This window comes from Mauremys reevesii, linkage group 6, assembly GCF_016161935.1.
Source record: "Mauremys reevesii isolate NIE-2019 linkage group 6, ASM1616193v1, whole genome shotgun sequence".
NCBI lineage: Eukaryota > Metazoa > Chordata > Testudines > Geoemydidae > Mauremys > Mauremys reevesii.
This window is the reverse complement of record NC_052628.1, coordinates 116186896-116208202: the sequence shown is the minus strand read 5'-3', so window position 1 is coordinate 116208202 and position 21307 is coordinate 116186896. Positions and strand designations below refer to the sequence as shown.

The following is a 21307-nucleotide window of genomic DNA, read 5'->3' as shown; positions in this document are numbered from 1 at the left end:
TCCTCTTCCTCTTCCTCGTCTGACTCAAGTGAGAATGATTCTGGTGCATCAGGAACCGGCAGTCCTTCTCCATGGGGTACTGGGCGTATAGCTGATGGAATGTTTGGATAATGCACAGTCCACTTTTTCTTCTTTGACACACCTTTCCCAACTGGAGGCACCATGCAAAAGTAACAATTGCTGGTATGATCTGTTGGCTCTCTCCAAATCATTGGCACTGCAAAAGGCATAGATTTCCTTTTCCTGTTCAACCACTGGCGAAGATTTGTTGCACAAGTGTTGCAGCATATGTGTGGGGCCCACCTCTTGTCCTGATCTCCAATTTTGCAGCCAAAATAAAGGTGATAGGCTTTCTTAACCATAGTGGTTATACTGCGCTTTTGTGATGCAAAAGTCACTTCACCACAAACATAGCAGAAGTTATCTGCAATGTTCACACAAGTATGAGGCATCTCTGCTCACTTTGGCTAAACAGAAATGTGTCCCTTTGCAAAATCAAACACTGACAAATAAGAGAGCACGACACTGTATGATTTCTAGAGCTGATATACGGCAATTTGTTCAGCAGAGTGATGTAAGCTTCGTTATGATTGCATCATCCATGATTTCTAGGAATAACATGATGCAATTCATATCATGTACGACGCAATACCAGCTTCAGATTGCATCATTCATTGTTTTGCCTAAAAAGCAAGTACTGTCCAAACCCAGTCATAGATTTATTCATAGATCCAGTCAAAGATGTATTTTAGTCATTTCTGGTTTAAATTGAGATCCCTTCCCTTTATAACTCACTTATCCTCCGCTATTCCCAAGTCAAGGGTTGTATATACTGACCCAATAGCATACCTTGAAAACTAGAGCCAATCAACAATTTTAAGCATCATTTTCGTTCTCAGTGATCCAGAATTAGTAAAGTTTGACTACATTTATTTCAGAAGCATTTTGCCTGTAGAGCAGTGTTTTCAGTGGCACTCACACTGTCCAGGTCCTGGCCACGGGTCTGGGGAGCTCTGCATTTTAATTTAATTTTAAATGATGCTTAAACATTTTAAAAACCTTATTCACTTTACATACAATAATAGTTTAGTTATATATTATAGACTTATAGAAAGAGACCTTCTAAAAATGTTAAAATATATTACCAGCACGTGAAACCTTAAATCAGAGTGAATAAATGAAGACTCGGCACAGCACTTCTGAAAGGTTGCTGACCCCTGGTCTAGTGAGAAGGCCAGGACACTTAACCTATACACTGATATATCCAGCTGTGACACACTAACCTGTTGTAATCATGTAGCACAAAACCCTCATCTGACAGTTCTGGTTCCAGCCCACCGCTAAATAAATACTAGTGTCACTCACATCACAATGAAAAAAAAACTAGAGGCTTTTAAAAATAAGAAAAACCAGAGAGTCAGATCATCCTCTAGTGGAAAAACCTGAGAATGACACCCTTTTCAGACTCCAGGAGTGAAAATCCCTGGCCGACCAAAAGCAAACAATCACATATCAGTTAAGATGAGTGTACACCAATAGTGTTAAATAAAGTTGCTTGATTCTTGCCTTCAGTAAAATTTAGAACACAACTGTCAAGTCCAGCAGATCCAGGTTGCACAGGTAAACTCTGCGAGGGTAAAGAAATGAAGGAGTTTTAAATGTATCCTAAGATCACACAAGATGACCTATCGGAACATTAGTAGGACCCTACCAAATTCACAGTCCGTTTTGGTCAATTTCACGGTCATAAGATTTAAAAAATCATAAATTTAATTATTTAAATCTGAAATTTCACGGTGTTGTAATGTAGGGGTCCTGACCCAAAAAGGAGTTGTGTGCGGGGGAGGGGGCGGGATGGGAACGGGGACCACAAGGTTATTGTAGGGAGGGGTTGCGGTACTGCTACCCTTACTTCTGCACTGCTGCGGGCAGCGGCGCTGCCTTCAGAGCTGGGCAGCTGGAGAGCGGTGGCTGTTGGCTGAAAGCCCAGCTCTGAAGGCAGAGCCGCTGCCAGCAGCAGCGCAAAAGTAAGGGTGGCATGGTATGGTATTGCCACACTTACTTCTGCACTGCTGCCTGCAGAACTGAATCCTCAGTCAGCAGCTGCCACTCTCCGACTGCCCAGTTCTGAAGGCAGCAGCTCAGAAGTAAGGGTGGCAATACCATACCATGCCATCCTTACTTCTGCGCTGCTGCTGGCGGGGTGCTGCCTTCAAAATTGGGCGCCTGGCCAACAACCACCACTCTCCAGCTGCCTAGCTCTGAAGGCCACGCAGAAGTAAGGGTGGTAATATTCCCACTCCCCAAAAAATAACTACCTTATCCCCCTGCAACTTCCTTTTGGGTCAGGACCCCCAGTTTGAGAAACGCTGGTCTCCCCTGTGAAATCTGCACAGTATGTTGCATCTGAAGAAGTGAGGGTTTTTACCCACGAAAGCTTATGCCCAAATAAATCTCTTAGTCTTTAAGGTGCCACCGGAATCCTTGTTGTTTTTGTGGATACAGACCAACATGGCTACCCCCTGATACTTACATAGTATAGGGTAAAAGCACACAAAATGCCGGATTTCATGAGGGGAGACCAGATTTCATGGTCTGTGATGCATTTTTCATGGCCATGAATTTGGTAGGACCCTAACCCATTAGGAATCACAGGGTAAGATTTGATCTGCTTCAAATTATATTTTTAAGATTTGAAATTCCAGTGGCCAAACTATTGCTGGGATTCACCAGTGCTATGCTTTACGTCATCTGCACGGCCCACATTAGGTGTTGCAGAATGTGTACGAGTACGTAAATTCTGCAGACCACGTGCAGTTAAAATAAAGTAGACGCCAGGGACCTCGGCAGCTACTGAGTATGCCACAACTGTGGTAGGCTGCAGTACTCAAGTGAATTGCTCCTTGTTTTAAACGAGCAAAGAATGATTCGCAGAAGGAAGAGAGCCAGGTTCATATATTCTATTATCCCTGAGCCACTCATCCATTCCACTGATGACTCTGACACCAGTGTTCATGGCATGGTGTATTATTGCTGCTGTTTAACATTCCTGTGTTTGTTCCTGTGACATTCCAGACATCTGGACCCCAGAGACGAGCACAGCCCTTTTCCAGGAGGTGCAGCATCATTCTGAAAAGCTCTATATTTGGTCTTGCCTTCAAATATCAAGGGCCAACCCCTCCTCTCATTTACACCAGTGCAGCACAACTGAGTTCAACAGCAGATCAGAATCTGAGCCAAACCTTTATGTTCTTGACTCCCCGAGGGTCCCCTGCCCCGGCTAATGCTGTTCTCATCCTATTGGTCACTGCAGATTATTCCTCCGTATTGCCAGCGCTGACTCATAACCCCTTAAGACTGATGTCATATGGGTCATCACAGTCCTCTCATCTGTGCCTCCCTCTTTCAGAATCTCCTCCCCCAATCAAGTTGGAGTCAATTTAGTGCTGGTGAAAGGGGTTGGAGGGATAGCACTGAACGTGGAGACGTCCAGTTTCCCCACAGAACTTGTACGTTTCAAGGACCTGAGTCAAACCTTTTTGTAGAGATTGGTGTGGAACGGGGCCTGGCACAGGATGGCAGGTAGAAGCCCCTCATAGCAGGTTTCTCACAGTCATTCTACAGGCGGGAGGGAAGGTTTGACCCCAGCAGTTCTGACCGCAAACCCCACGGATCCTGGTGGGTCTGCAGCCTCCCCCTACACATGGATCCCCTACACAAAGGGAGCTGCATGGAATCACAGGCAGAGGGGGAACATATACAGAGTGGACCCCCTACAAGCTTATTATCTATACATCACAAACAGATGAATGGATAAACAGACATGGTGCAAGGCCATCAGTGTTGGTGCTAGCTGGAAGAAGTGTACCAGTGTAATTGTAACTATAAAAACAGTATTGCAGGAATTACATTCAGCCGTCAAACACATGAAATCCCTGGATCTTTTATTGAAGCACTTAATATCTGCATTGACATTTTCAACAGAAACTATATAAAATCTATATTAATGATCTCTTTTCTTTTGCTAGCAATAGATAATGCTGAATACAGTGAAAGGATTTATTATTTAGCTCTCCACAGACTGAACCTGAATGGCAATACATCTGTTCAACATTTTGCAGTCTCTAGATTTAAGCAAGATGCTTTTCATTTTTGGTCTGCTTAATAATTTGCTTTTAAAATATTTTTAGTGGTTTCTTTTTTTATTGCTGCGGTTATATTTTTCTCTTATGAATTAGATTTAGCTCCAAGCAAGCCACGTTATGTCAACTTGCTCTTATTATCAAACAATCACCAGAAAGTGGCTTATTTGTTATAACAATTGTTTTAGGGGTTTTGTTTTGTTTTCAAGGCACAGAGGCCTTTTGCAATGGAGGGGCATAAAATTAAATTTTATTATTTAAACAAACCAGTTTTGAGGACAGTATATTGGATTTTTCTTTCAATTTAAGAATGATATTAGTGCAAAGTATTACTAAATACTCGAGCCTCATGTATCTGTGTTTCTACTTAAATCTAAAGCAGTTCTTCTGAGGCTTATCAGCAGGGGGCATTAATGCTACATTACATTCAAAATACCATACAACCATACAAAAAAATGCTGTCTGTAGTATTTTATGATTTTAATTTCACTTGCTTTCTTCCAAGTGGATTTTCCTCAACATTTAATTTATGACAGTAGAACTCGAATTCCAGATAATCTTCTGATGGGGCAGTTTGCTTACTAATTGCTACATGCATTATACAGATTTCAAAAATCCATCGTATTATAGCCATAGGGTTTAAAAAAAAAAAAAGAAGTGGTTGATTTTAGGACCAACAACATCTGTAGTTATGCAATACAAGGGTGCATCTTCAGTAGGCCAAAAAGGTGTGTTCTTAACTCGTGTTTGCTAACAAGTGGTAACTAATATGAGGTAAAATCCTAGGTAAGATGAGGAAGTTTGTAGTTTTAACACAAGTTAACAAGTCACGATAAACCCGAGGTTTCCTCAAAGCCTTTAACTCATCCTACTAACTCCTATTAAAACTACAAACTGCCTTGTCTTCATTAGGATTTTGCTTCATGTTAGTCACCACATGTTAGCAAACGCTAGTTAAGAACACACTATTTTTCCTTATCTTCACTAGTATTTCACCTCATGTTAGTTGCCACGTATTAGCGTACAAGTTAAGAACACACCTTTTTTCCCAGCTCACAAAAGTCTGGATTTGGGAGGTAAACTGATCATTGCAGGGGTCAGGAAAGCAAAAACAGGGCTAGTGGTGTGTTGACTTTCTGCACAGGACAGAATTTCACATCAGGGGCATTTGGGGCCAGTTTTTGTCTTGCTGACATTGGCCACGGCTGGAGGAAGGCAGGCCATTCCTGATAGTCCTACTTTTCTCAGGTTTGTCCCCCAGCTGGTACTGAGACAAAACCAGAGGCGGTTCTGTCCATCATAGGGCAGGGTATGCCATTTTGAAGAGCATGCTGCTATGATCCCCTGCCTCACATGCACCATGCACGTGAGATCATGCCTGTGGGGGCAGAATGGTGCGGTCTTCAAAGTGGCATCCGCATGCGGCTTGATTTTTAATACATTGTGTGTGGTCACACTAGCAGGGGCAGGGCACCACATGCTTCAAAATGGCATCCCCCCCATGCAGCATGACCTTGCGTGCATGGTGCCTGCGTAGTCACACCCGTGGGGACAGGGCCTACACCATTCCCAGAAGTACTGTGTAAGCGGGTGGTACTCACTCCTGCCGCGCCTCCTGCTGGTTGGGCTCAGATTGTCCCGCAGTTCTGCTCTGGAGCGCCCTCGGCAGGCTGGTGACCCGCCTGTTCGCAGGCCCCGGCGTCCCTCCCTGGACCCGGTGCCCCCTTTCTATAATTGGGTCTCCCCCTCCCAGGGGAACCCCCACGCTACTATCCCCACTTTGCCTCAGTAGTGGCTACTGACAGTCATGGTCTAGCCCCACACCCTGGGGCAGACTGCAGTATCAGCCCACTCATCACAGGCAAAGGGGGTTTGGACCTGCTGCTTTGTCCTACCCCTGGGTTGCCCCCTGCAACCCCCAATACCTATTGGCCCACTGCTAGGCCGCAGCCTGGGGCTTTCCTGGCTAGAGCTTCCCTAGCTCCTCAGCCTTTCCCCCAGCCCTGCTTCCCTCAGGTATCTAGCCTCAGCCTCTAAGCAGCCAGGCCCATCTCTCTCTGAAGCAGAGAGAGATTCCGTCTGGGCTCTGGCTTCCCTGCCTCTTATAAGCCCCAGGGCTTCAGTTTGGGGCGTGGCCCCAGCTGCAGCCACTTGTTTAATCAGCCCAGCTTCCAGAGCCACGCCTCTCAAGCCCTGTCAGGCAGCATTTCAAAGCCCTCAGAGGCCGGAGCAGGGTCCACCCTGCTACATACTGGAATAGCCAATATTCTTGAAATCCGTGAGTGGCCACCCTATCTGAAGGCAGGTTACTAGATATGAGAAATCACTGGCTTGCTCCAGCGTGGCACACAGGGACAGCTCCAGGCCCCAGCACGCCAAGCGCGTGCTTGGGGCGGCATGCCGCGGGGGGCGCTCTGCTGGTCGCCAGAAGGGCGGCAGGCGGCTCTGGTGGACCTCCCGCAGGCGTCCCTGCGGAGGGTCCGCTGGTCCCACGGCTCCGGTGGAGCACGCCTGCGGGAGGTCCACCGGAGCCGCGGGACCGGCGACCGGCAGAGCGCCCCCCGCGGTGTGCCGCCGTGCTTCAGGGGGCGAAATGGCTAGAGCCACCCCTGGTGGCACAGTCTGTTTCAACCCCAGAAACTCTTGTAATAATACATCGTATGTTACCTTTGAAGATGTGTAGGCATTGCTTTGAATAACTTTGCTTGAATTATGCTCAGAATCCCAGTTAGGATTACCAATGCTGTGAATCCAAATAAATCATGAGTCACACACACCCCCCCCAACATCAAGACACTGTTTTTAGATCTCATAATCTCAAGCCAAAGCCAAAGAGATCCAGAGATCCAAGATTCATCCCCTGCTGACAACCCATCAGGAGCAACATAACACTTTGCACTCTGATTTTTCTACAATTAAGATAAATACGACAATTAGTATAACCTGTTTAAGGTAAAAAGAGCACAAGTCATCTGCTCCTTTTGTTTTATGAGAGCAGGAATACGTCATAAAAATGTTACATATGTCCCTGAACAAGCAACAGTCATCATGGGCTTCAAAACTCCTGGTGAAGTCAGTGGAAACTTGTATGTGACAGGATTTCAGGATATGTCCTTTAGCAAAACTTTAAGTGATGTCTAAAATGTGACCGGAGGGAGCGACAGAGACACAGGCATCTGAGCAATAGGGATTGAAAGTTAGTGATGTGATTTCTGGGACTCCCTATAGTGAGTTTTAGACTACTGCAAAGAGAGTAGTGCTAGATCTAGGGACGAATGACACAATGTCAGATTTTAAGACTCAATGCTCCTGATCAGAACTTTCTGAAAAATCAGGCTGCTTTAACAACAATTTATTTTGGCACAATTTACCAAGGGTCGGGATCGATTCTCCATCACTGACCATTTTTAAATCACAATTGGATCTTTTCCTAGGAATTATTTTGGGGAAAGTTCTATGGCCTGTGTTCTACAGGATGTCAGAGTAGATGATCACAATGGTCCCTTCTGGCCTTGGAATCTATGAATGGTATCTGAAATTGAACACCCAAAAACCAGTGTGCCCCAAATCCCCAATCTCCTAGAAATCTAGGACTTAAGGTTCAATATCCCATGACCAGCCAGGGTGAAACCCAGGGTGCTTTGGAAAGAGGCATTCTCTCACCTTGGGACAGTTGGAGATTCCGAGCATTTGTTGTTCGTTCCACAAAAGATAGGGTTGGACCTTCCCATCTCATGGAAATGTCCAGAAGAGGGGGCTTGGGACAGAGGGAAACTGCCAGGATCTGCACACACAGTAGTCTCCCGACATGTTCTCTTTTTGCTCGGGCTATTGCCTGAGCCTTCTGCTCTTCAGGGTGTGATAGATTAGGTCCAGACATCCCATTGTACGAGGCACTGGTGAGACCTCAGCTGGAATACTGTGTGCAATTCTGGCCTCTCATGTTTAAGATCAATTCAAACTGGAACAGGTGCAGAGAAGGGCTACAAGGATGATCTGAGGAATGGAAAACATCTCCATAAATATATAAGAGGGATAAATATCAGGGAGGGAGAGGAATTATTTAAGTTAAGCACCAATGTGGACACAAGAACAAAGGGATATACACAGACCATCAATAAGTTTGGGCTTGAAATTAGACAAAGGTTTCTAACCATCAGAGCAGTGAAGTGGTGGAACAGCCTTCCAAGGGGAGCAGTGGGGGCTGAAAACCTATCTGGCTTCAAGACTGAGCTTGATAAGTTTATGGAGGGGATGGTATGATGAGACTGCCTACAATGGCATGTAGCTGATCTGTGACTGCAAGCAGCAAATATCTCCCATAGCCGGTGACACTAAATGGGGAGGGATCTGAGTTACCACAGAGAATTCTTTCTCTGGCTGGTGGGTCTTGCCTACATGCTCAGGGTCTAACTGATCACCATATTTGTGGCTGAGATGGAATTTTCCCCTAGGTCAGATTGGTAGAGACCTTGGGGTTTTTTGACATTGGTTTAAATGAAGTAACTCTGGATTTACAACGAGGCAACTGAGAGCAAGATCAGGTCCTAGTGTTTTGTTGACCTAGAGTTCCAAGCTGCTGGAACGTACGAAGCCCAGGTTTTTAACTCAAGCACTTCTGGAAGCAGCAGGCGCTAAGGCTACATCTACATTTGGAGCTGGGAGTGCAAGTCCCCGCTTGAATAGACAGCTCTCATTGAGCTAGTGCACTAAAAATAGCAGGCTAGCTGAGGTGGCATGGCCAGTGGTGAGTGGCAGCATTATGAACCTGCCTTACCCCTTTGGGTACGTACTAGGGACACTGCCCATGCTATTGCAGCTAAACTACTATACCTCTATCCCGATATAACGCTGTCCTTGGGAGTCAAAAAAATCTTACCGCGTTATAGGTGAAACAGTGTTATATTGAACTTGTTTGATCCACCGGAGTGCGCAGCCCTCCTCCCCCACCCCACCCCCAGCACTGCTTTACGCGTTATATCCAAATTCATGTTATATTGGGTGGTGTTATATCAAGGTAGCAGTGTATTTTAATGCATTACTTCAGGTATCTCTGCTTGAGTCAGGAATCAACCCCCTAGTTCATAGTGTAGATGCTGCCTAAAATAGTTTTGGAATTGAGGAGGGAAAGAAAGATTGTATCATCAGATTGACAAGGTTCGGTTTATTGCAACGCTCAAGTCAAGCTGGGATTTTCAGCTTTCCAATAGAACGATGCAGTGATTTTAGCATTAGCCAGTCACAAGATTTTAAAACCATGTCATTCTGATTCATGGAATCATAGAAGATTAGGGTTGGAAGAGACCTCAGGAGGTCATTTAGTCCAACCCCCTGCTCAAAGCAGGACCAACTCAACTAAATTATTCCAGCCAGGGCTTTGTCAAGACGGGCCTTAAAAACCTCTAAGGATGGAGTTTCCACCACCTCCCTAGGCAACCCATTCCAAGGCTTCACCACCCTCCCAGTGAAACAATTTTTCCTAATATCCAACCTAGACCCTACATGGATGCAAAATGGTTTGTCTGACCAGTGTAAATGCTTTGAGGAGCAGCAACCTATTCCGAGCACTCGTCCTATTCCAGTGATTAGGAGGCGGAAAACAAATTAGTCCTTGAAACAAGAACACATGCCAGTATATCACATGGAAAAGAAAATGGTAACACTATTGTCTACCCCCATTTCAGTCTAACAAGTGCTTTATAAAGATAGCCCATTTTTCATAGACTTCTACAGCACACTCCACTTGATACAAGCCTATTGGCATTCTTTACAGTGGTTGTGTGCTTAACGGAAAACTTTAGTTTGGGTCCAACACTAAAACTAAATATTTTTTTCTTTGTCATGTGAACTAGTTCACTGCTAATTGAAACTACTAGCTTATTCCTCCCCCAGTGCATCCCTTTATGCTTAAAATAAATACATGAAATTTCATATTACACTTTTGAATCAATTTGTCTAAACTTTCAAGATTATCCTAGAAAACATCTTCTTAACCATGTGTTATATTTTAGAATCATCTGCAAAGATCATTAATAAACATTTAATATATAGAAACGTGCTGGACTCAACTTTGAATCAAACTTCAATGCAGAATATTGTTAATTCCAATCCTCTGGTTTCCCTCTACTAAACAATTCCCTTGGAATCTTAATTTATCACCTACATCATATTTAGTGAGTTTATACAATAAAACATAATGTGATATTGTCAAAATCTTCCTGAAAAATCAAGGTGTATCTGTACTAACCTAAATGTATTGATTCCTGTCTAACTAGTCCAATTGTGTAAAAAAAGAATAAGATTTCTCTGACATAGTATATCTTACACAATTCAGTGCTGACTTACTCCTACTGACTTATGTATGCAGTGTAGTTATAGCTGGGCTGGTTCCAGAGACACAAGGTGGATGAGGTAATATCTCTTATTGGACCAACTTCTCTTGGTGAGAAAGACAAGCTTTTGAGCCACACAGAGCTCTTCTTCGGGTCTGTGAAAGGAACTCCCAGTGTCACAGCCACTGACTTGTAGTTTTAAACTAGTCCTAAATATCAACTAAAAACATTTCCTTGTCACAGATTATGAGATAGGTGAGGTGATGTCTTTTATTGGACCAACTTCTGTTGGTGGAAGGGACAAGCTTTCGAGCTTCACAGGGCTCTTCTTCAGCTCAGTTAGACTTACAGGTCTTTTCAGCCTCTATCTTAGAATCTTGCTTCTTATATTTGGGAATTATAGTCTCTATTTTCCAATCATCTGGTAGTTCTCCAATATCAGAAAATTCCACAAATAATTATTGGTTCCTAAATTTCAGCTCTCCCGTGGGAATAACCCATTGCCACCTAATACTTTGTCTGCTTCTGCGCTACTTTACCCAAAATACTTGCGTATTACTGAAAAAGTAATCTCATTCTTCTCCAGTTTACCCTCATTAGTACACACAGACCTCCTCCATATATGTTGTTAAAACTCCACCTTTCAAATTCAGACGCACACATCCCTTAGTTCTTCTGCCATATTTTACAGTCCCAGTTCAACCAAGCATACGTGCTTAATTTTTAGTATGTCAATAATCCCATTCCTATTCACCAGAACATTTAAACCTGTGGTTAACTTTCGATTATTCAAGGACTGGAAAAACACTTTAGAATGACAGACTTAAGGAGCTTAAATTGTTTAGCTTATCAAAAATAAGGCTGAGAGGTGACTTGATTATAGTGTAGAAGTACCTTCACAGGGAGAAAATATAGTGTACTAAGGACTCTTTAGTCTAGTGGAGAAAGGCAGAGCAAGAGCTGAGGTTGGAAGTTAAAGCCAGACATGTTCAAATTAGAAATAAGGCAAAACATTTTTAACAGTGAGGATGATTAGCCATTGGAACAGGCTACCAAGTAAAATGCGGATTCTTCATCTCTTGAAGTCTTCAAACCAAGACTTGGTGTCTTTCCGGAAGATATACTTTAGTCAAACACAAGTTATTGGGTTCAATGTAGGGGAACTGGGTGAAACTCTTTCTCCTGTGTTATATAGGAGGTCAGACTAGATGTTCCCTTCTGGCTTTAGAATGTATGAGAATCCAAAATACAAAACACTCATAATAATATCATGAAAGCTGGTAAGACTGTCAGTGTAAACTCACAGTACCTCCGCTGACTTTAGTGGAGTTACTCTGGTTTATACCAGTTCAACTGGGAACAGAATCTGTCTGTCAGTGAAAAAGGTGGGGTTTGATTACTGATTGTTTTTATACAGTGAGTCATACCCCAGACTTCGTTGCCCATAACAGGTCATACTATACACTGGAGACAACAGGTACCTATGACCAATCACTTCTATAATTCACTGCTCATCCATGATTAATTTCAATATACAATTGCAAGTGCTCACACTGTTGTTCTGAAGCAGTGCAGATGCTGCTAAGTGCGCCTTTGATTGGCATGTACATAGTGATTGCACAACATATGTGCTGGAGGAGTGTCTGATCCTAACACTAAAGTAAAAGTGCTGCCTTTGCTAAAGCAATTTCTTAGTTACTGTACATCTCTGAGAGCCATGGTGCGCTGACTGATATTTCACTGTAAAAATGACCCATAAAAGCTATTAAATCTGTCATGTGCTCTAAAAGCTTAATGACAAAGTTTTAACTTAATGATTATTTTCACTTAAGCAGGAATTGCCGGGAAAATCCATTTCTCACATGACACGAGACGGCAGCTCTTTTGACAAGACACAGGATTCTGGCTCAACACACTAATACATCTTTTTAGTACTGTCATAACTACTCTGGGATGTCTTCAGCTGAAGACCCAGATGACTACTGAAGGAAGTCCAAGGCACATTGAGACTTCCACATTATACAGTCGCCAGGATGTCCTTGCAGCAGGAAAGAAATAGAGCTCCTTTTTGAAGGTTGAAATGAGCGACACTGGGAAGGTCTAAGACATGGTGGAATTATAATACAGCAAAATAAGGGAATAAAGACCCAAGGGAAGTAAAAGCTGAGGTCTTAAATTGACTGTTGTCAGAACTAAGTAAAGATTTTGAGATCAGATATTGAACCACAAAGGTAAATGATGCTTTGTTTCAGGCCAGTTTCCCTGCTCACATATTGATTACAGATCCTGAGAAAACTGCATGGGAAGAACCACCTTCTAAACAAACATATCACATGTATCACAGCAGGTTGGCCATGCTGCATAGCAGTAGCACATTACAATTTCATTTAGGAGAGGTCAGTTCAAATCCCAAGGGTGTTATTCCACTCTTCAAGATTCTCTCCCGAGATCTGGCCCATTTGTCAAGTGCCAGCACAGAACTACCATAGTGTAGGGGAACCGCTTGTCAATGCATCTGAGCTTAGATCTGGGCCCCACCGCTTTCCCCTACCAGCATCAGGATAGAAGTAGAGGTGTGACAAAGTGGAGTTGTTATAGGATCTTCTCTCAGTGGGAGATCGCAGAGCAGCCTGGAAGCAGCTCTGAGCATCATTGTGGCCAGGGCTGGCCTTGAGAATGAGGAAGCTGGTGACGAGCATCCTGATATTCCTTTTTCTTTGGCACAGGAAAGAATCCTTCCTTCTCTCTTTTTCTGTACTGCTCCCCTGACTTAGTAGGATTAGTCAGGAGCATGTTACTACAGCATTGTCTTAATATAGGCAGGGGAGAGGGATGGTCATGCTGGAAGACTAATATTGCCAATGCAGGCTAAAGCAGAAGGATTGCTCTTATGCTTGATGCACGGTCCATGCACAGAATATTGTGAATTAGGTATGCTGCTTGCTTTTAGCCTTGAATCCTTGCGTGACCCTTGCACTTTTGGCAGTGTGGATATCATGGAGTAATCCACAATTGTAGGGGGTTAAATGGGGGAGGGAGGAATGTGGCCCACCTTAAAGCTGTGAGTATATTCTTCCAGGCCCATGTCTGTAGTCCCTTTTAATCCTAAATTGCCAGCCCTGCAGCTCCCATTGTGTAGGGAAATGCATCCAAATAAAGCCATGGAATAATGCTGCATGGTTGGGAAGTCCCCCTGACTAGAGGTTACCCTTACCCCACCCCCAGATGTGAATTGTGGTGCAATGAAGTTTGAGAACCACTAGTTAGTATCTTATTCGGAATGTATTTTCCCAGGTAATGTTTCTTCCTTTTCCTTTTATTTTCCTGGCAGGGAGAGCGATTGAGCACTGAGTGCTGACTGCTATAAGCCAGGCATGTTCCTTTCCTGTATATGAGGCTCTGATGATTTCATCAATTACAACAAAAGACAGTTTTAATTTTTCCCTCTGCTGCCAAGTGCTTCAGTAATTTCTTCTTGTAGTAGTACCTCTAATTTACTCCTCCCTTTTATTTCCTGCTGCGGCGTAGCTGTTTGACATGTTTTAAGGTGGTTGCTTAATTATCTCCCCCGTTTGTCTATGGAGGAAGGCATTTTAATTCCTTTTTTCTTAAATGGCTGATACCTCACTATTTCTACTTTACTACCTGCTGGGGAAAGAAGAGAGCCTTAATAATGGTTTTGAAGACAACTACTTTATAAGTGGTTTTATAGGTTTTTTTTATATAACTCCAATTCGCCCCTTTTCTATAGAGCTGAAATTGTGTAGCTGTTTAGTTTTAAGTGGATGCTCTTTTGCCTGATGATTACTGCACATCTTATGGATGGGGAAAGGCTCTTTTTAAAATCCAAGGAACTTCCATGGAACAGTGAGAGATGAATTGCTGGAGGGCAGCGATACTCTGCCAGCAGCTGCCGAACTGTATGCAGGTCTCATTGGACCTACAAGAGAGGCAGGGCAGGATACTGAGCAGGGAGCTTGGAGAGCCTAGTTCTGATACTTACTTGCTGGATGAGCGTGGTCAGTTTATTTATGCACTCCATGCCTCAGTGTCTCCAGCCGTACACAATTGGGATAATCATAGAATCATAGAATCATAGAATTCAAGATCAGAAGGGACCATTATGATCATCTAGTCTGACCTCCTGCAAGATGCAGGCCACATAAGCTGATCCACCCACTCCTTAGCAAGCGACCCCTGCCCCATGCTTCGGAGGAAGGCGAAAAACCTCCAGGGCCATTGCCAATCTTCCCTGGAGGAAAATTCCTTCCCGACCCCAAATATGGCGGTCAGCTGAACCCCGAGCATGCGGGCAAGACTCTCCAGCCAAACCCTCTGGAAAAGGTTATATCATACCATTGACCCATTGTACTATTTACCAGTGTGGCACTTAATTGACCTATTGACTAAGCCCGTTATCCTATCATACCATCCCCTCCATAAACTTATCTAGCTTAATCTTAAAGTCATGGAGGTCCTTCGCCCCCACTGTTTCCCTCGGTAGGCTGTTCCAGTATTGCACTCCCCTGATGGTTAGAAACCTTCGTCTAATTTCAAGCCTGAATTTCCTGACTGACAGTTTATATCCGTTCATCCTCGTGTCCACATTAGCACTGAGCTGAAATAATTCTTCTCCTTCCCTGGTATTTATCCCTCTGATATATTTAAAGAGTGTAATCATATCTCCTCTTATCCTTCTTTTGGTTAAGGAAAACAAACCGAGCTCCTCAAGTCTCCTTTCATACGACAGGCCTTCCATTCCTCGGATCATTCTAGTGGCCCTTCTTTGTACCCGTTCCAGTTTGAATTCAATAGTTCCCTATGTAACAGTTGTGTTGTGAGGCTTAATTCACCAAGGGTGAAATTCATCCCTCTGCAAAGGACCATCATAATGCTCATGACCCACTCATATGCTAGTCTGAGGCCCTTAAGTGCAACCCAAGTTCTGTACTGGTCCTCTGCACAGGGGTGGATTTCCCCCTTAGAGCACAGAAGCATTTCCACTGCACAAGGGTGAGTGGCTACAGAGCAAGTGTGAGAGAACCTCCCAGTGTGGCAATGCTGGGCTCCATTCCAGCTCAGTGTAACCTATCACAGAGTGAGCACCTAGGAGTACTGGCTACTGAGACCATGTTTGCATAGCTCAAGTGGCTACAATCCCGAGCCTACAGCCTGGAACAGCGACAGCAGAGGGACAGCACAGTCCTTGCTCTGAGGCTATTGGGCTTCCTCCCAACTCTCCCCAAACATGTCCAGCTTAATGGCCTAGTGTTTTGGAAGTGCTTTGATATCCTCAGATAGAAGCACAATAGAAACAACATTGATTCTATTATGGATTAGCGCCACAGTGCAAAGGGTTACATGATCCCAGGCAGTGCGGCCTGGCTTTCATCCAAGCACCCCTTGCAAGTCAAAATAGGGTGGAAGCATCCCTGCCTGGGAAAGGAAAGGGGCTAGCAGGATTCCCTCATCCTAGCAGGTACGAGTGAAGCCACCCTTCATGCTGGGAGCCTAAAGAGGCCCAGGGGAGAACAACGATACCTTGGCAGTCACTGCATCGCAGGAGCAGTGTTGTGATGCACCCCTAAGGGTGCATCTACACAGCAAAAGCGATGCAGGGGCTAGTCACCATCACTGGAGGTGCGAAAGTATGTAGGCTCCTAACTTCCATTGATTTCAATTGAAACGGAGCTGGGTTCAAGTGGCTTGACCAAAGTCATACAGTTCAGGTGTTTTTATTAAATTATCCAAGACTTCACTAATCTCCTTTTGCCTTCCTCCTCTTTGCCACATCCCACCCCTCTCTCTTCCTAGCCTAACCACATACTTCTACCTTTCCATCTGACCAGACCTTTTTTCACCCCTGAGCCCAACAGGCCCCCACACCTTTAGTAATATTCCAAGGAAGTGGCAGGGGTGAAGAGAAAGCAGTTTCAAGTTTGGCATTTTCTTTGCTTGGCTCTGGCTGCCTATTTTATTCAACTCATGTATGCTCGGGGTTTTTCCTGAGTCAGAGGTATCCCATAATGCATTTCCCCCTTCAGCCATCATCTCTACGGGACTCATGTAATAAATGTGAAAAATGTATAAATCAATGAGGTAAAGAGCACTCAAATTCCCACCCCGACCCCCGAATTTGGCCAGTCAAAATAACTTTAAAGCTATTTATTGTGAGTCTGAAATGCCTGACTAACAGTTAACTCTGCTTTTTAAAATCAGTGTGAGCAATAAGCTTCTATAGATCACTAAGGACAACTTCACTGCACTGCTAATTTAATGGGTTCTCTGAGTCAAGTTCAGTAACGGCCCAAAGATAATAAAAGTGTAATCCTTTATCCAATCTACTTGAAAGATTACTCCACTCCATTGTAACTGGATTCTTAAATTAGTCAGGCACTAACAAAAATATGGTTTACATGTCTAGGATAAATTTACATCCATCTATAATATATTTTATTAGAAATGCAGTCTCAGTTATAGGCTGCAGTAAACCAACGGCAAATAAAATCAATAACTCCCTTACGTTAAACAAAAGATCACATTCTATTTTGGGGAGTCCAATCCTTCATTCCTTTCTCAATCCTAAATAAGTCAAAACTCTCATTAACATATTAGTACTCATATTGTAAGATAGATACCAATGCTATTAGAATTTAAATTCTGGTTGTCCTAATAGCACTGCTCCATTCAATGATTGGTTAGTAAGGACTAATTTTTAAACTTTGACACTTTAATAAAAATATATGCCAAACCTCTTAGGACTAACCAAATTCAATCTCTCTAGGTTACAAAATCTTTGGAGTAGAGGCCACGGGTGAAATCTTGGCCCCACGGAAGTCAAAGGCAAAAACTCTCATTGACTCCAATGGGCATTTCACTCCACGTCTTTATGCTTCTGTACAGCACCTAACAGTGAGAACTTGATCCTGATAGGGAGTCGGAATGCTAGTATAATATATCTTAAACAGTCCCGCTTTATTGTGAGGGTGATTTATAAACAGTCTATAAAAGGTTAATAAATGATTAATAGATATTATAACAGACATGAATAGTGTGTAGGGTGATCAGACAGCAAATGTGAAAAATCGGGACTGGGAGCATGGGGGGTAATACGAGCCTATGTAAGAAAAAGACCCAAAAATCAGGACTGTCCCTATAAAATCGGGTCAGACCAAAGGTCCATCTAGCCCATTATCCTGTCTTCTGACAGTAGCCAATGCCAGGTGCCCCAGAGGGAATGAACAGAACGGGTAATCATCAAGTGACCCATCCCCTGTTGCCCATTCCCAGCTTCTGGCAAACAGAGGCTAGGGACACCATCCCTGCCCATCCTGGCTAATAGCTATTGATGGACCTATCCTCCATGAATTTATCTAGTTCTTTTTCTACAGAAGATGAAGGTTTATTTTATTGTCAGGTAACGTTAAAATTACCTAGCAACTCAACAGAAGTAATCCAATGTTCGATAGACACCTATTCACGGAGATTAAGCCAATTGTGCAATATGGAATTATCTAGTCATCCGTAACAAAAGGTAGAATAAGGCCCAGAGATGAAAAAAGCAAATAATAAGGAATGACTGGCAAATAGGGAGAGTTTAAAGAGAAATTAAAAGAGTAATATGTAGAGAAATTAATACGTATTATGAATGAACAAGGTGAGAAACCATGGAGCTCAAGCAAATTAATAGAGTGGAGCATTTGGCCCATTGAGAAGTATTATATGTTCTCACAGGAATGTTGCATAGTACCACTGTGAAACTGTACAGCATTTTTTACCATTGCTTCATGGAGGTCTGTGGTACTTATACGGCCCTCATCACCATCATATCTAAGCACCTCACAATCTTTAATGTAATTATGCTCACAACACCCCTGTGAGGCTGGGAATGCTATTAGCCCCATTTTATAGATGGGGAAATGGGGCACAGAGAGATGAGGGCCCAGGTTCATAAAAGTATGTAGGCTCCTAACTTCCATTGATTTCAATTGAAACAGAGCTGGGTTCAAGTGGCCTGACCAAAGTCATACAGGGAGTCTGTGGTAAAGCAAGGAATTAAACACAGAACTCCCAAGCCAGAGGCTAACACCTTAACCACCCGCCCATCCACCTTTCAAACAAGTCAGCAAAGCATGACAAAGACTGATGCTGCCACACACTACAATTATAATTTAATTAAAACTATTTGAAAATAATTCAGCTCAGGGTGACTTTATAAACTATATATTCTAGAGCAGGGGTTCTCGCAACAAATTTTTTGGTGGACTCAGAGTGCAGCCACCAACTCTTGCTGGTGGCTACACTTACACTTTTTCCTAAAATGATTTATTTTTCCTAAAGTTAATAAAGTAATATGCACATATATTCATCAGATCATTGTAATTTATTTATGTAAGGTTTTCGGGTTTGGGGTTTTTTTTGCAGACTCAGTAATAAAAATCATGCACAGTTCTTTCTATTCTTTACTGGACCTAACAGACTAGAAAAATAAATCAGGTGCTTTGCACGTTCTTATCTTTTTTATTACTGTTTCTTTTGCTTTGTTGGTAAAAGTGGGTGTCTGTATAACAATTCTGAAGTAAATTTAAAAATGCTTTTACATAACAGAAGTCCAAATAATAATGAAAAACATATCTGGGTGGCTTGGATCTGGGGAGGGGTGGGGAGGAGAAGGGAGGCACGGCTGCGGTTGGCCCAGGGCTCCTCCGGGCAGATGGTGGGGGTCAGGTCTCAGGGCTTCGGCCAACCCTGGCTCCTCCGATGTGTGTGTGGGGGGGTGCTCAGGGCTTCTCTTGGCAGGAGGCTTGTTGCTCCAGGCGCAAGGGGTCTCAGGGCTCCAGCTGCCGGGGCAGGAGCGCAGAAGAGGTGCAGTCGGGGGCTAGCCACCCCAAAGAGGGGCTCCACCCGCTGCCCACAAGCTCACCTCTCACCCCCTGCCCGCCTCCAGGGTCCCTCCTAACTCCCCTGCCCGCCACGAGAACTCCTGTCACTGGTGGCTCACCGCTCTCCTCCTCACTCCCCCGCTTGCAGCCAGACCCACCCTGCCCGCCTCGTCACCCTGCTGCTGGCTCACCGCTCGCCTCCTCACTCTGCCAGGGCCCCCTGCCACTCACCTCCTCACCCCCCACGTCCGCTCACCTCCTTACTCCTCCGCCAGGGACCCCTGCCACTCGCCTCACCCCCTACATCCGCTCGCCGCTTGCCTCCTTACTCCTCTGCCAGGGCCCCCTGCCACTCGCCTCCTCACCCCCCACGTCCGCTCACCGCTCGCCTCCTTACTCCTCTGCCAGGGCCCCCTGCCACTCGCCTCCTCACCCCCCACGTCCGCCCACCACTCGCCTCCTCGCCTTGGTGCTGGCTCACCACTTGCCTCCTTAGTCCTCTGCCAGGGGCCCCTGCCACTCGCCTCCTCACCCCCCCCGCTCGCCTCCTGTCCCCCACCCCCCTCCACCTCGTCACTCGCAGCCAGACCCCCCCCACTCACCTCCTCAACATCACCTCAGCTGGCTCCTTAAGCGTTGTGTGTCCCACCTGTCTCCCCAGAGGGACAGCGCATGCAGGAGCAACAGGGAGGAAGGAGAAGGGCTGATGCTGCACAGGAAACTGCCATGGCCGCAGGGAAACCACCTGGTGTCCACATGCGGCCACGGTGGCCGCATTTGAGAAACAATATTCTAGAGCATGGGTGAGAATTTTTCCCGTGTTGCACAAGGGCAATTGGGTATCCAAATCCCCCTAGTTCTATTATGAGAATCTCAACCTGTATATTTTAAGTGCTCGTAACTGTGACACCATCACTGGGCATCCTTGATACAGCTTAGAATGACTGTCTCACTAGCGTTAGGATAACAACACTAGTGATGTTAACCTGGACATTCTATGGCAGCTAGAGCTGGTTGAAATGTTTCAAGTTTCAAAATCACAACAAAAATGTTCATCAACATTTTTAATTTGGATAACTCCCCCCCTCTCCAAAAAACAGGAAAACTTTCAAGAATTTAACCTGCATTTTTTAAACCAGCTCTTGTCTCAGTTCATACACTATGAAAAGTGTAACCCTCGCCTCCAAGTTCCGTCTTTCATTCTCCAGCTGTGGGGAAAGAAGGAATGAGGAAGCACATTACGTAATAGTCCTTTGAGCCATCCCTGTTAGGCCACAAACGTCAGATTCTAGGCAGAGTTTTCTTTACTGGAATGAAGGTTACCACAGACCAACGGCTTTGTGAGGACAGGAAGAACGAATAGGGTTTCCCAAGGAAATAAGGATGGATAGGAAGTGGCTCCAACAATAGCCCACCCCATCAAAGATACTTGCTCTGAGGACTAGAGTGCATGGAAATGTAAAACCTAAAGGGCCCAATTGTGTTTCCATGGAAGTCTATGACAAAACTCCCATTGACTGCACTAACTCTAGTCCCAAGTTAAGAAGGAAAGAATGGTACAATAAAAAGGGGGTAAATCTTTCAAGTTTCTAGAAAGCTGAAACAAAAACTTAGATTAAAAAAAAGAAAAGAAATGTTTACTCCATTGGTTCAATATGCTCCCTGCCTTTTAGTAGCAATATAATCCCCACTGTGTTACTGACGACAAACATGCGTTCAAGAGGCACTTGTATAACATAGGGAAGTAATCTAAGGCAGTATCACAAAAAAATTCAACTGAAAAACAATTCCTCAGCCTGATTTATCACATAAAAATCATTGCAGCAAAATGCAGGGAGAGAGAAAGTGAGAAATGCTTTGCCGCCCATGTGTCTCTACATATTAAAGCTATATATTTTTTATTTTATGTGTGAGGAGGACTGCAGGCCTTCTCCCATAAGACACAGCTATT

At 44.3% G+C, this 21307-nt stretch overlaps 1 protein-coding gene across 3 annotated transcripts in view; it reads right to left on the bottom strand.

The window, feature by feature from the left end:
* PLPPR1 (phospholipid phosphatase related 1) overlaps positions 1-21307 on the bottom strand; it is a 190991-nt gene that overhangs the window by 81517 nt on the left and 88167 nt on the right. Inside the window, exon 1 of one of the 3 annotated variants that reach the window (XM_039542776.1) lies at positions 5744-5895. The exons of the other annotated variants lie outside the window; for them this stretch is intronic. The gene's annotated coding sequence lies outside the window, so the exon portion shown is untranslated. Of the gene's footprint in view, positions 1-5743; positions 5896-21307 lie in introns of those variants that run through there. 3 annotated transcript variants of the gene reach the window in all.